The 17,245-nt window shown below is 33.4% G+C and overlaps 1 long non-coding RNA gene across 1 annotated transcript; it reads right to left on the bottom strand.

Annotated features, from left to right (window-relative positions):
* Window positions 1-12,355: 12,355 nt before the first annotated feature.
* LOC111905711 (uncharacterized) lies at window positions 12,356-16,260 on the bottom strand. The gene is made up of 2 exons (XR_002854982.3): window positions 12,768-16,260; window positions 12,356-12,658 (listed from the first exon to the last, which is right to left on the bottom strand). It is a non-coding gene; the product is annotated as an uncharacterized LOC111905711 (long non-coding RNA).
* Window positions 16,261-17,245: the final 985 nt, after the last annotated feature.

Genomic DNA, 17,245 nt, shown 5'->3' with positions numbered 1-17,245 from the left:
TTTAAACCGCACCGCATATATATATATATATATATATATATATATATATATATATATATATATATATATATATATATATATATATATATATATAAGAAATGGTATTGTTTGATCAATATGATTAATAAAATAGTAATAGTTGTCTGATTACAAGTTCGTAACAGTTAGAATGTTGGTATGGATAAAAATGGATATGTTAATTAGCCTAAAATTAGTGAATATAGTCATGCAATAGGAATTAATTAACCAACGTATTGCAAAAAGCAACTTGTTTTTGAGATTTTTGCAAAACATTTCTTGTTTCTAGTTTTATATGTCAAAAGATCAAAAGGTTTTTTTTAGTTTTTTCAAAAGTTAGAAAATGTAGCAACCCATCAAACCGCAAAACCACACATAAACCGCACAAACCGCCCGCATAAAACCGCACCGCATAACGCGGTTTTGAACTTCTACGGTGCGGTTTGCGGTTTCAAAAAAAATCAAACCGCATATGCGGTTCGGTTTGCAGTTTTGACTTTAAACCGCACCAAACCTTACCGTGCACAACCCTAGAAGAAGCTCACAAGACCATGCACTCGATTCATCCCAGCGGCACTAAAATGTATAGGGATCTGAAACCCTACTACTGGTGGCCGACGATGAAGCTCGATGTTGCAAAGTATGTGGCCGAATGTGTAACCTGTGCGAGTGTTAAGGCACAACATCAGGATCCATATGGGAGTTTAGAACCTTTACCTGTACCCATGGGTAAACGGGAAGACATCACCATGGTTTTTGTCACTAAACTGCCCAGAACAAAGAACGGTCACGACATGATTTGGGTGGTCATGGATCGGTTCACTAAAAGTGCACACTTCATAGCAGCCAATGAAATATGGTCTATGGATAAGCTTGCAAATGATTACATGAAGGAAGTAGTAAGACTTCACGGTGTTCCTTTAACGATTGTATCAGATCGTGATAGTCGTTTCACATCAAGGTTTTGGAGGAGTCTACAAGAGGAATTGGGTACGAAGTTGTGTTTAAGTACAGCCTACCATAAACAAACCGATGGTCAGAGCGAAAGGACGATTCAAACATTGGAGGATATGCTAAGAGCGTGTACCGTGGAATTCCAAGGTAACTGGGATCAATAATTACCTCTAGTAGAGTTTTCCTACAATAATAGTTTCTACTCGAGCATCAAGATGTCACCTTATCAAGCTTTGTACAGACAGAAGTGTCGTACGCCGTCATGTTGGATTGAAGCTGGAGAAAAGCAGTTTATGGGCCCCGAGATAGTCCATAAGACTGCTAAAAAGTTGAAGGTGGTTAGAGAATGGATGTTAGCAACTTAGGATCATCAAAAGAGCTATGCTGAGAAGAAAGATGACCGATGACATTCGAAGTTGGAGATTCGGTTTTGCTTAAAGTCTCATCTTGGAAGAGACTTATAAGATTTGGGAAAAGAGGAAAGTTGAGTCCAAACATTGGACCGTTCAAATTTCTTCAGATAATTGGAAACCAAGCTTACAATCTAGAACTACCAGAAGAACTAGATGGTATTCATAACATTTTCCGTGCGTGTTATTTGAGGAAGTTCACAGCAGAAGTTCCTGACATAATTCCAATTTCAGAGTTAAGGATGGATGAAAATAAGAGGTTAATCGAAGAGTGAGAGGCGATTGTTGAACGTAAGACTAAGAAGTTGCGACACAAGATGGTCGACTTTGTGCTTGTGCGATGGAAACATACGAATGGGCCAAACCTCACCTGGGAAACGGAGAGCGACATGATGAGTCACTATCCACATTTGTTTGCTAATGCATGATTGCGGGACGAAATCATCATAAGGGCGAGAGAATTGTAACGCCCGTGTTTCGAGGCTACGCATTAATTCGATGATGTAATAGTCAAGGTCAACCATTGTAACCTAGTTTAAAGTAATAAAGATGAATTACTTGAATATTATGTGAATTACATGATTTTATGTGATTATATACTTGTTTATAATGATATAATAAATTAAGAGTGAAAATAAGCGCCAAGAATAAAAATATAGATAAAAATGATATCTATGAAGAAAGTTGTAGTGGTCGTGATAAGGATTCTGAAAATATAAAGAATGCCAAAATCCGAGTTGTAACGAATAAGTTATGACCTGTCGAAGTTTCTCGACAAAACTGACACGACGTTGTGTGACGTAAAAAGAACGTCCAAATCTGACTTCGTATGAGGAAGTTATGAATTTTCTAAGATTTGGCATATCTGTGTGCAACTTGGAGTTCGAATTTTAGATCAGACGATTTTTAGCGGACACAACCTAAATGGGAATTGAAGATCTCATTAATAGGAGTTCAACGATAAAAAGACAGACGAAAACGGAGTCTGTATGTAGAAGTTCTGAATTTTACACGGTCATTTAACAATGTAATATTCTAATATTGTTAAATTTAAAATCGGTTGAGAATTAGCCAACGGAGCAAACAAAATTTGTAGAGTATGTTCCCACCCACACGTGGATATAAAGAACGTCAAAAAACAGAGCTCGTATGTGAAAGTTACGGGGTTTAGAAGCCGGAAAGGTGCTGCAGCGGAGTGGGTGACGTGGCGCAATCTGAGCCATTGCTTTCTCTCCACTATATGACGAAACGTGGCATCAACTCGACGAGTTGGACTAGCAACTCGACGAGTTGGGGGCCAGAAACTTGATGAGTTGGGCCAGAAACTCGACAAGTTCAACACTTTTTCAGCCTATAAATACCACCCGAGAGTTCCTTCATTTTTGAAACTTTTTACCGTTTCTTTCCCTCTCTACTCACTCTTTAAACCTCCCAAAACATCCCCAAAAGCCTAGGAAACTTCCCTAGCACTTAAAGAAATCCCCGAAGTGTCTGAAGGCTCCGAGAAAAAGAGTTTTTTGGTTTAGAAACTCTACCCACGCAGAACCCAGTTTTCAAGCAAACCTCCCGATTTCGGCGAAGCGAAGCGCTGTCCAAGTTGGAATCACCACCTTATCAAGTGAGTACATAGTCACTTTAATCTTACACATAGATATGAATTATTTTATATAAATTACGTGCTATGTGCATATATTATCTGTTTTACCTGAGATCTATGTTAGATGAAAGATCTACACTTCTTTCTTTTCAGATCTAAACTTTTTCTTTCAGATCTGAACCTTTTCCTTCAGATCTAAACTTTCTCACTTCAAATCTAAACTTTTTGGATCTAAATTATATATGGATGACGACCACAAACTGCTAAGGTATCCCCTAAGCAGTGTTGTTACCCTGACGGTAATCCTTAGGCTATGTCCCTTATATTAGATGTTTTAGGGACGTAAAGCGAGGATAATGAGAATGGGTAATTGGGTTTGTTTGGTTTGATGAAATTAATAAACTTATTTATTGTGGGTTGAAAACCTTATGTGTTCACCATGCTCCCTAGCCCGACCCACTCAGTTTCTTGTATCATAGGTAGTGGCAAGAGCATAGTTGGATGATTTGATGAGAGATTATTGATTTATAGGCCAGTAGAAAATAAATACAATGTTGTAAGGCCTATATTGTTTTTGAGGCCAATTTTGTTTTGCGGCCTATGATGTTTTTGATGGGTTTTGGTCATAAGACATCCTATGTGCTCATACAAACCCTAATGCTTGGATCTAGGTTTCTCTATTGTACATGCTTTGAATCCAAGACTATAAACCCTAATTCTAGCATACAAGTAATCATATTAGATATTAGAATAGGTTTATAATGTTACCTTGATTGTTATGTAGCAATAACAATCCCAAATCTCCTTGTATTGACTTTAGAAGGCTTAGAGTCACAAGTGTCACTCCTCTAATGGCTTACAAACACCATAAGCAAGTGGAGAAGGTATAAAGAGAGAGGAGAGAGGTAGGAATTCGTCCTTAGGACTTATTGGGAAGGCTTTGACGAATTCATGAGCCTTAGGGGGTTTATATAGGTGTAAAGATTAGGGTTTTAGTCCTTATCCTTATCTAGTTGCTTGCCCACCAAGCAACCATAAGATAAGTCTTAGAAACCCTTATCCTAGTCGAATTCTAAGGCATTATCACCTTAAATTCGTTCACCCTATATTTATGATAATCCTTACCTTATTTTGTAACTATCACATAATTACAATTTAGCCCCTCTAGTTTAATTAATTACACTTGATCACAAAATTAATTCTTAATTAATTATTGACCAATATTAATTAAACAAATATGATTTCTCCTTTAATATATTATTCTTATAACATATCAATAAATCATAATAACCTCTCTCTCTATTTATTTCTCCAATCAAGTTGCTTTGGTGAAGGCAACCCAAAAGGACCATGCACCATCGGGTCAAGTACATACCAAAATAGTTATGGACTTAGACACTAATCCAACAGTCTCCCACTTGGATAAGTCTAATAACTATTATGCGTATGACTTCAGATCCTGATCTGCAATCGTAGCTTTCCAAAGCTGCTGTCAACTCTGATCCTATCAGATACGCGTGTCCTTAGATAAGGGATCATATATTCCTCCATTCTAGATATCATATGAGATATGATTTCAAATCATTCTCTTTGTACTATATCTCGATTTCCGATTTATGACGACTGACTAATTGAACAAATCAAATTAGCCTAGCCTGGCCGAGCATTTACGTTTGTCATCACTAAACCATCGAGGGGCCCAAAGATATCGCTTTTATCCTACTTTGAATAAAAGGAATGGATAAACTTTGATACAATGCTCGCTTGCACTCATGCACCAAATCACACACAACAATATGTTTTATAACACCAAGTTACTAGTGCGTTTACATATTATCAATGTGCAACCGATTCGCAAGATACAACTCACACATCTCGGTTTCAAGAATATAAGATGTTATCGTCTCACTAATCACTCGTGATACAATTTCATGGAGTGATCCAAGTGAGTGTGGGTTTAATCCAATGCTCAAATCATATTCGTAAGCACTCATGAACGTTGCAGCAAACATTTGCTTATGTCTAATACTTTTCTAGACAATCCACACACCAATTCACGACAGTCTTCATTCATATCTACTTCCATCATATGAACGACTGTGGCCCGTTTGAATAATTCGATTATTCTTAATAAACTCAATTATTCTGGAAGTCAAAACATGCAAATATGAAACACAAGAATAATACTAATCCCATATGGCCTCAACTCTTTGAGCATAAATAAAACACCTTTTATTTATCACCATATCGATTACTCATTATTTGTCGTTTCGGGTAATCAACTTCTTACTTGAATTACAACACTTGTCCCATGCTCCTAGCATACACACAATGTTTACCTATGGTTCTTACTTTGTGAAATAGATCACAATGAACACATTTCCAATCATTCTCATTTCACAACTCCAAATCCATTTTTCATAAGTGAAAGAATATCAAATTCTTGCTACTTATAGAATATGCTAGATTATAATATTCTATACAACGATCCTTTCGTAATGTCATTGCACCAAAGTCACAAAGACTATTGCCAATGATATTACAAAGTCCCTTATCAGAGATTGTTATAATACAATTCCTTAGGTATGATGTCTCTCACTCAAAGTACATTCCTTTGAACATCCTTTTGCATAAAAGTTTCTAATCTAGACATAGATTTTCAATATTCAATTTTCAATATGAACACGCTTCCATATTTTCCATAAGACAACTCATTCTTAATAGAATCATTTCTATTCATGATAATGTCGATATTGTCCATCCAATATGGAAACATTTCCATATATTCCAATACTATACTTCCAACTACTCACAAGCAACCAATCGTCGTCGAACTTTGGATTGTCCCTTGATAGTTTTTTAATTATTTTAGTCAAAACCGATTCTATTCCTTTTGCCCTCTAAATGCGCTAGACATTTGGAAAAATTTAGAATGGTCAAACATTAAAGCATTCGCAATCGATCCTATACCCGAAGCGTATGGGACACGACGCATAATGTTTTATTTGCTATGTTCTCAAAATTCGAATTGTGAAGAGGAATGCCGTAATCATAATCAAAATTTTAAGAACACACTATGTACTTTTGACTAAATTTATTAACATTTCTCAACCTAAGCCTTTAGATTTGAAATGAAGCATAATATTCTCTCCCTTAATTATAGCAAAACAACTCTTCAACTATTGCGACTTTGCAAAGTATGACTCTTGTTTTCTATAATTAATATTGCTAACCTTGCAATACTTTCCTTAATAATCATACAATCATAACTTTTATGCTCCCACTATCATGATGATTATTATAAAACATAACACTTATGCTCCCACTAGCTCCGACATGTATTCATAAACATCTTAACTTTCAGAAAAACAATGCTTATTGAATTTCTTAAGTCCATGTTTCTAATTCTTAATGCTTTGATAATCTTTTATCAAGGCTTCTTGAACTTATACACCTTTGCCTTAGATAGTTCATATGTGTGTGTAAACAATTGCCAAACCTCACAATTCAAATTATGGAAAGGGATACCGTAACCATAATCGAATTCGAGAATGCAATTTTACAATCACTATCTTCTTAAAATCTTTCTTAGTGAAAGCATTTCCTCACAATCATTTTCATGAAGGAGGAAATCTTATGACACTTAGATTTAAACGGTGTATGTGTTCCTATCCATGTGAATTTGTCAAAACTAAAGTTTATGACAAATTCAAACTCATATGGACCGAACTTTCTTAATCTTGATTTCTTGCCTTATGGTAGCACAGCTGCCCACCATGTCTTCCAAGTAGTTAAGCAGCTCACCCTTTCCTATCAATGTACCTTTCATTGATTAAGGTGCTTTGCCTCTTATGCGTTCAAAATGAGAACTCATAGAACTCACATGCATAATTAACTCGATTGGATTGGCACAGAAACAAAATAATGTCAACACGATAGGTTGTAAACCTCAACTCGTGTGCTAGTGATGATTGATAAGGTTTATTTGATTTGTTCTTTAAACCTTTAAAGACCATTAACACTCCCACTTACTCCTTGACATATAAGATTCTCTTGTCAAAACATTTCTTGACAAACAAATATTCAAGAGTTAGTGTAGTTTTTATCAAAACACTTCATAAATTGGTCTTAGTTGGCTTTGTCTTATCCAAGACATCATAACTTTCACATTTGATGAATGTTATAAACCTTTAATACTTTTCACTCATTGTCACAATCTTAACTTTAAGACTTGTTATTGGAACGAAGTATGATTGACTTCTTGATTTAACCATTTCTTCAATTCTTGATTCCTCTTCTTAGACATGCAATTGTACTAAGACTCACTTAGAGGATCAATTGAGATATGGTTCTTAATCATTAAGACCTATCATAAAGCATAAAAGCTACTCTCCCTTCTTCTTAGAATGGAGAACCTTTTATCTTTCTGCCTACTTGATTCTTCTTATTCGTTCTGCTATTGATCTAAACCCTTTAATCAATTCAGAATTACACTTAATCTTGTAAGTATAATCATATTTACTAAGCTTTTAGTAAATCATGACGAATATCTTTGTTACTCTTATGGTGAACTTGATCAGCACACAACTTTGTGTACTCGATCTCCTAGTCCTTCACTTGACACTTTGTCAATGAATCAGTCTAATTTCCAAATATGAAATTTCTCATTCATCGTGCAACTAAGTTGCATGATTCCAAGTTTCTGTCCAATTGAACCTTGGGCGATGAGAAACTCTCCCTATTTGGTAAATTCTCTACTTTCCATAAATAACATAATAAGAACCAAATCCTTTATTGCTAATAATAGAAACATTTTAACATCAATTTTTCATACACGCCATTGTAAGGATAAATAAATAAAATTTAAAATCAAAATTTATTTTATTGCGGAAAAATTTGTCCTTACAATGCAACTCATTGAAATACTTATGCTAATACATCTTTCTTAGCAATCTAATTCTAACTCTAAGTAGTAGCTCAAGAATCCAATCTTCGAGAAATGCGATCAAAATCCATTCCTTCACAGTTAGATTCTGCTCACTTCTTCCTTTAAGCTTCCTTTCTATTCTTCGATCTTACAAAACATCAATTGTAATCTTATCACATTATGTATTAAGAATCTATAATAGAAGCTTACAAGAGTTAGTCAATGGATTTTACCTAAATTAGAGCCATACGTTTCGACTCTCCCATCTCTTAGATCTCTTAGGTAAATATGGCAGCTTCGTCTCCAATGCCCCTCTTTTTGGCAATAAACAAATCGACTCTTTTGGAACAGCACATGGAACTACTTTAGATATTGCCTTTCTCTTATGATCAAACTTTTCGATCATAGCATGTCTTTTGTTTCTATTGTCTATATCCATAGAGGTCTTGAAGGCAGATTCACCAACCAACTTTGCTTTTCTATTGCGTCAAACCATTGCTGATTCAGCAACAATAAGCATATAGGTGAGATCTATAAGGGTCACGTCGCGGTTCATCATATAGTACTCTCTTACGAACTCACTATATGAGTTAGGAAGTGACTGAAGAACCCAATCAACAGCTATTTCCTCACAGACAACGGATCCCAACATTCTTAACTATTAATGTGTGACTTCATCCCTATGACGTGTGCACACACCGACTTTCCTTCTTTATGTTTACTTGCCAAAAGGGCTTGAGTGATCTTGAACTTTTCAAGCCTTTGAAATTGTGGGTTAGGGAGAATAATTGGAGGAGGTGGAGGAAGTGAAGCATGATTTCTTGTTCCTTGATCGAATCGTGGAATATCATCTTCATGTGGAATGCTTGTTCCACGGGATTTGAGAAGACCATAGTTGTCAAACTTTGACATCTACAATACGGGAGAAAACGAATTCAAGTTAGTTGATTGATTGAGTCCTTAGTAAATCACCCAAATGAGATACTAAGGCTAGGACCCAACACAATGTTCTACAACTCGGGAGAGGGATGTCGTAACCCTAATTGCAGAATATTTGAAGGTAAGTGAATGCCGATTCACTAATTTCCACCACGAAAAACGAAAAGGAATTTAAGTTTTAAATCTATGAAAACTCCTAGATTCTTTGAGATTCATTGAACTTTCAATGGCATGTTTAAATCTCGATATGCCCCTCTTGTTTGTGACTGGGATGTCGAGGATCACAAAGCGGGTGTGAATAACCATGCAAACTTACATGGTGCCCTCACATGTTACAGTCACCTATTCGATGTGCAGGTAAACCACGCACGCTCCACCGAACTATGACAAACATTGAGTCACCCTTTACTACCTTTGCTTAGAACCACTTAGTGTGTCGGTAAACCACACACGCTCCACTAACATCTTCGCAAGGGCACAAAGTGTAATTTCATGGAATTGCATCAATTCACTTTTGCCTAAGTAACTAAGATTGGGAATTTTATGAAAACATTTAGTTACTTTAATAATTCATTATACTTATAATGGAAGGTTTCTTCCTATCCTACTCGTTCGGCTAACGACCCTCCACTAGTCAAGAGTGCGGTGGGTAAGAGTGGATACCCATTCAATTGTCATTTTATAGGCAATTTCCTTAAACACCCCTTATAGACCAACTTCGTGAATGAGGCCTACTAACGGTAAGACTGACTTTTACCCATACATATATATATATATATAATGTTAGACTTTTAATGTTATATATAGTATAGGGTGTATTTTATACTTGCAAAATACTAGGTGGTCTAATTTAACAATTATACTTTTAATTCAATTAAATTGTAAACCTAAACTTTTATGGATTTATTAAATCTCTATTAATTATACACCTTAATTAATTAATAAAACCATAAGGGTGTGATTTGAACTTTTTCAAAACTATACTACAGTTTTAGAATTTAACATTCCTAATTAAACTTTTAATCAACTTTTAAATTCCAAAACTTGAGGGCAAGTTTTGAAACATTTCAACACATTAGGGTTTAGAATTTAAATATACATCAAAATTAAACCATTTAATCAAAATTTAAATTCCAAAACTTGAGGGCAAGTTTTGAAACCTTTTTTTTCAAAACATTAGGGTTTCAACTATTTAAATTTCAAAACAACAAAACTTTTGGGTTCAAATTTAAACTATAAAACCTAAAGGGCAAAATATGAAACTTTTCATAACAACAAGGATCAAATAACAAATAATTCAAAATTAACATTTAATCACATAATTATCCATATTTGATTTGTTTAATGACTTCTTGCAAAACAATTTATCAATTTACTCAAAATAATTAATCAATTATCACATAAGGAAACAATTATCTTATTAATTGATAAATATCTTCAATTAGATCAAAATTATAGTCAAATATATCATATAATCGGATTAATATTGATCTAACATGATAAGGTAACTATCCATAAGCAAAAACAACAATAAATCCCGAAGTACCCTCCATCTGACGAGCCGACTCGTCGAGTCACCTTGGACTCGGCGAGTTCATCTATGGACTCGGCGAGTCCAGCCTCCAGAAACACAAAATTCGAAATTTTCAAACTTATCAAGCATCAATACAATAGAAACCAATCAAGTCTCTGATACCACTGATGGGTTTTGGTTATAAGACATCCTATGTGCTCATACAAACCCTAATGCTTGGATCTAGGTTTCTCTATTGTACATGCTTTGAATCCAAGACTATAAACCCTAATTCTAGCATACAAGTAATCATATTAGATATTAGAATAGGTTTATAATGTTACCTTGATTGTTATGTAGCAATAACAATCCCAAATCTCCTTGTATTGACTTTGGAAGGCTTAGAGTCACAAGTGTCACTCCTCTAATGGCTTACAAACACCATAAGCAAGTGGAGAAGGTATAAAGAGAGAGGAGAGAGGTAGGAATTCATCCTTAGGACTTATTGGGAAGGCTTTGACGAATTCATGAGCCTTAGGGGGTTTATATAGGTGTAAAGATTAGGGTTTTAGTCCTTATCCTTATCTAGTTGCTTGCCCACCAAGCAACCATAAGATAAGTCTTAGAAACCCTTATCCTAGTCGAATTTTAAGGCATTATCACCTTAAATCCGTTCACCCTATATTTATGATAATCCTTACCTTATTTTGTAACTATCACATAATTACAATTCAGCCCCTCTAGTTTAATTAATTACACTTGATCACAAAATTAATTCTTAATTAATTATTGACCAATATTAATTAAACAAATATGATTTCTCCTTTAATATATTATTCTTATAACATATCAATAAATCATAATAACCTCTCTCTCTATTTATTTCTCCAATCAAGTTGCTTTGGTGAAGGCAACCCAAAAGGACCATGCACCATCGGGTCAAGTACATACCAAAATAGTTATGGACTTAGACACTAATCCAACAGTTTTGTTTATGCTTTTGATCTGTATTGAGAATGACATCCCGAAGTTTGTAATGTAATGAAAATACGTTTCTTCGTAAATGCTTTGATAAAACTTTATCATATTTTCTTTTGGGAACAGATTCCGCAACACTTTCTATAAAAAGTTACTCTGATTTTATTATAAAGCATAAACGAAATCGGTCTTTTATGGCCGTAAAAATGGGGATGTCACAGATGTTGAGGCTGATGGTGAGGGTGATGGTAAGGATAATGAAGCAAATATGGAAGGAAAAGATGTTGATGATGACGGGCATGTACAACTCAGAAGGACAAGAAATCCCTCGGAAAGGATCATCCTGCAAAAGCTAAAGAATCCTTGTTTCGGAAAAAAGGAAGGGGTTCCACGTCTAGCTATCTAGTAGATTTGGAGTAGTTAGATAAGTATATGGGGGCAAAATGGGGATGGTATAGTTAGGAAATTGTATAGGTAACCCTTTTTGGTATAAACCCACTACTTGCAACATACATCCATTTGTTTAGTGTTACATTATGTCTTGTCTTTTTAGATATTTTTCAGGCTTTTGGGTACATGTTTTGGTATACAAAATAGATGGCTGCTATATGCTAGTAAAACTTATATAATGGATGATTTTTATTTAAGTTTATAATGGATGCCCCAAATTATGGTAACAATGGTGCTTTTTTTTCTTGTGGATGTTAAGGCTTTTTTGGTAGGTATGTTGCTATTATAATTGATTACCATTAATATAACCAATTTACCCTTACAGTTCATTACTATATAAACATTAAAAATGTACTTTCATTGTCAATGTAACCAAGTGTACTTCATCCTTAATACCATACCATTAACAAGTAAATAACATTATTAACTGATTACCATTAATGGACCAATTTACCCTTACATTTCATTACTATATAAGCATTAACAATGTGCTTTCATTGTCAGTGTAACCAATTCTACTTTACCCTTAATACCATACCATTATCAAGAGATCAAGTGCAACATATAAATGAAATAACAATTAATTACCATTAATACATCAAAAAGATGTAACAATTCTTGATTACCCTTAATACATTGCTAATACATGAAAAAGGTCTTCACTACCCTTCCTACATTACCATAAACAGATTGCAAAACCAACAAAACTACATATTGATAACCACTATTGCTACCATCATCAATATAAGCACTAACAACCCTATGATCACTTCTAACAATGGCTTGATCTGCTTTGTATGAGACATCTCCATTTCTTGATCTAGTTCGCCATCCACCCATTTGAAAAAAAAATCATAGTTTCCTCCTTCCACCTACAACGAACAAAAATTTAGGGTTCTATTAAATATGGTCCTCTTTGGAAACTTAGGGCAACCTGAAAATTTTAGGGAGAAATTAGTACGAAAATATAGAGGTTTTTACCTGATAATTAAGGCAACCCCAAAATTTTCGTCCTGGGTTCTCAGGGGTTCATGAGACTGATATATGACAAACATCACCACAGTCACATGTGATTACCCTCTTCTTCCTCTTTCTTGAACCACCTTTGAAGCTTGATCTTGCAGAGGAAATTGTCATTTTACCATTGTAGAAAGAAGAATTTGTACGACGAACTGTGGGGGTGGAAGAGGTCAAATGGAGATATGTTTGAATCGGTCTACATAAAGGGATTTAATGAGCCACGTATCTTCCAACTAAGCAACTGGTAACCGACTCATTAAAGGGAAACCAGTTAATAGGTAAAAACGCAACATTTAATGCAAGTTTGAGACAAAAACGAACACAAATTTGAACTTTGGGTAAATCCGATAATTTCGTGCAAACTTAAAGGTTTTTATGACATTAACCATATCTATTAAATTAATGTTTTTATGTTATTAAAAATTATAATGTTTATTTTTCATATCTTTTGTTATTTGTTGTATATATATCTTTTTTAATATAAATGTTATAATAAATGTTTTAGTGTTTTTATGTTACTAAAAGTTGTAGTGTTTATTTTTTTTATACATTTTGTTATTCGTTATATATAGATCATCATATGTTTGATATATAATTTATATAAATTTAAACGACATATAAAATTAGGGATAATCTTATAAAAAACCTAACATATTTTCATCAACATCTTAAAAAAACCACTATATTATTTTTTTGTACGTTAAAACCCTTATATTTTTTAAAATGTATCATTTAAGGCATTGAGCTCGGTAAATCCTAGATAGCCAAAAATGTTAGGTACTCGATTCTTAATGTTTCTATTGTTACAATTCATTAGATTAAAAAAAATTTAAAAATTTGAGGGTTTAAATGCACTAAAAAAAAATAATATAATGGTTTTTTTAATCCTTTCATGAAAATAGAGTAGGTTTTTCTAAACTCAGAAAACCTTAAATAAGGATTTTAGAAAATATAAGGGTTTTAGTGTACTAAAAAACAATATAGTAGTTTTTTTAAGCATTTGGTGAAAATATGTTGGGTTTTTCTAAGGTTTTCCCATAAAATTATCAAATAATGGTATACAATGACTTAAAAATTAAAATATAATGTTTAATAAAACCAATATATTAATTATATGTTTGCTTTATTACTAACATTAATAAGATTCAACGTAAAAATATTAAATAATAATTTGGTAAAAATTATTATTTAAACTCTATAATTTTCTTGTTTGTGAAATGGGTCACGCGTCATTAGTATAATCCGCTACATGCTATTTAGAGGCTAAAAACTTGCATGCCTACTCTGCTACTCATGTTGTGCAAGATTTCTTACATTTAAGCCTTTTTAGAATACAGTAAATTAAAGATTTTGAAGTTCCACTATTTCTTAATGTGCAACTTTAGTCGATTTTTTTATTGGTAATTTAAAACTGTTCTTAACGATTTGGTAAACTTGATCACATGACTTTTAGTAAAAGTTCCTAAATAAAAAAAGTTTATATTTAATCACCATGTGCAAGATTCCCTTTATTTTTAAAATTAGTTTCAAAGACTTAAAGTTGCTGAAAAGAAGCCCAGAATTCATTGGATTCCAAATAAAGTCCCTCAAGTCTAAAAACTCATGTGGCGTTGGACTCCCTTTCTTAAAGGGCTTCACTCATTCTATATGCCCATTGTGTCTTGAGTAGCCTATCCTACCTTTTCTCCCATGTTCATACAATCAGAATATCACCAACTTCCTTTTAGGGATCAATACCTCGTTTAATTTATTTTTTCCTATAAAACTACAGATAAACTATACTGGGAGGATAGAACTTGTGTATTTTTTATTATTTCATAGATAATTAAAGATGTTTCATTGAATTCCCTAAAGATTGACTTTCCATACACATGCTACAACCACACGATCGATGCATTTGATCCAAACGTTATCCATACATCGTTTTTGGACTTGTCAAACGAGCTCTAGTCACATGGCAACATGCGTCCATCAAAGCAAACGAGTTTGAATTTCTTATGTTAATGTCGACAAATATCCTTCCCCACAACTATTTGACATCGATAGTTGTCTTGTTATTTTATTCGTTGGTTTTAAATGATATCTAACGAGTTTTTATTCGTCGGTTTCTTAAGGAGCATTGTTTCAAGAAAAATCATTAGTATATGAAGTTCATATTCTTTTGCATGATAGAAAGACTTAGACTTTAGTTATGATCGTGTTTACATATGAAAGCAAAATAATCGTTAGAATTATTCAAATTTAGTTTTTCAATCATTTATTATGTGATGATATAAAATAAAAAATGGAAACAAACTAATTGTATATATTTATGTGTGTATATATATGTTCATCGATCATAACATACTTCTAAAAGTATTATGAGATGTATCATGACCAAAAAGATTATACTGATAATAAGCATTACAACCTTCTCAGTGGGAAATTTACGTTCACACAAGAAAAAACTTTCATAAAATTTTGAACTTGATGTAAACCCGCTTAAGAATAACACGAAGAAAAACTAATTTTTATATGGGGTTCTTTTGAAATGAAATACAATAAAAAACCCCATACAAATATTACACACTTACAAGATTGTATCAGCAACATAAAAATTTTAAGGGCATTGTGACATAACTCTTGAGGTGAAATCAAGAGTTAAAAGGTTAAATAAATGAAAATATACTTACTTGTACTTGGAGAAATGTCCACCAATATACTCTCTTTTCCCTCCTCTCTCAGTACTCTTCAAGTTGCTTGAACTTTCAATCGAATAGTTTAGTTTTGCTTATGAAACTGAAAGATAAACTTCACGTTCTTTTCCATCTTCAAAAAAAATACTTGGAGCAGATATTTGATGTTTGTAAAGCTTGAAGCAACCAAAGGAGGAATCCAAAAGGATGACATGATCCCAATTCGCTACATACATACACAGAAACACGACATATAAGATTTGGGATCAATGCGATCCCTTTGGATGCCTTCTTGAGCTACCATCATAGTCTTCATAGGAGAGAGAGAGAGAGAGAGAGAGAGAGAGAGAGAGAGAGGAGAGAGAGAGAGAGAGAGAGAGAGAGAGAGAGAGAGAGAGAGAGAGAGAGAGAGAGAGAGAGAGAGAGAGAGAGAAAAGAAGAAGAAGAAGAAGAAGAAGAAGAAGAAGCACAAGAAAGACTTAGAGAGAAATGGAGGATGGAGGTTCAATATAAGAGATTGCCAAAGTGATTTGTAACAAAGACAACTTTGCTTTCATCTTTAAAATTTTGGTTTTTCAACTTCTATTAAATTTGCTTTGCTATTTGCGTATCATAAATCGCGCAATCTATATATAAAAAAAGGTCTATCGTCTAATACAGTAAAAATCATAAACGCAAACGTAAAAATTCTTATGAAAAAAAAATTAATAACAAAAACAACTTAGTTTTTATTCATTCAAATATGGTTTTGGAAAAAGGACATTTGTTAATTAAGTAGACCCCATATTGTTTATACAGCCAAGCACATGGAGAGGTCTCACCAAAATAGTGGGTCACCCTATTCTTCGTTAGAAATTCCCACCAATTTGGGGGTGCATATTATTAATATTTCTTATTTTCCTTAAAATAATAATTATTACATAATTTATATTCAAAGGATGTGGCCCTACGCATGTTCATGTCTTTTTATAGGTTGGAAAATTTCTGTAAGAATAATTTTTTTGCGAGTCATATATTTATGTGTTTTCCAATATCAAAACAATAACATCTAGATTAAAAAATGAAAAGGTTTCAAATGTTTAAGTAAATATAATTACAGTTAATTTAATAAACTAAATAATCTTTAAAATATGCATGTGGTAATGTGGCATAAAACTAATAAGAGAATTGAATCATAGTGATAAAATGAATTGGCGATATGCTTGTTTGGGAAGCAAAATGGGGCCTTTTTCACCATGAGTGTGTAGCATGTGGGAGTTTTTATTAAACAAATATGATTAATAATTATGTAATCCAACAAAATCAGTCCAGAAATATATTCAGATCTTCATGGTCAAAGATACGTGATTTAAGGTGCTTCTCTTGGGCACATGTCTTCATTAGGCCAGCAGAATTCATCATTATTATTATTTGCGAAAAAAAGAGAGAGAGTTCTATTATTGATTACATTCTTATAAAAGTATATTATAAACGCCATATTATTCGTGTATTAGTTTTCATATGCCCTATGGTCTACTTTTTCTATTGAACTCAAGCTCATTGTATGTTTACTATTTATTATTGACGTAAAAAAACCAATGGTTGTTGAAATGTATATTTGATTATATGATATCCAAGTTATAACCGATTTTCCATCTTATCCGTGTATTGATTTTTCGCCATATTCTTCGTGTATTGGTTTTTCGCTGGAAGTTTTGCGGATATGGGAGTTCACATTTCTTCATCTACTTCCTTGCATTTGATAACAAAAGTGCAATACAAATT

Source organism: Lactuca sativa, chromosome 2 (assembly GCF_002870075.4).
Source record: "Lactuca sativa cultivar Salinas chromosome 2, Lsat_Salinas_v11, whole genome shotgun sequence".
Lineage (NCBI taxonomy): Eukaryota > Viridiplantae > Streptophyta > Magnoliopsida > Asterales > Asteraceae > Lactuca > Lactuca sativa.
The sequence above is the reverse complement of the archived record's forward strand: the minus strand, read 5'-3'. Positions and strand labels throughout refer to the sequence as shown.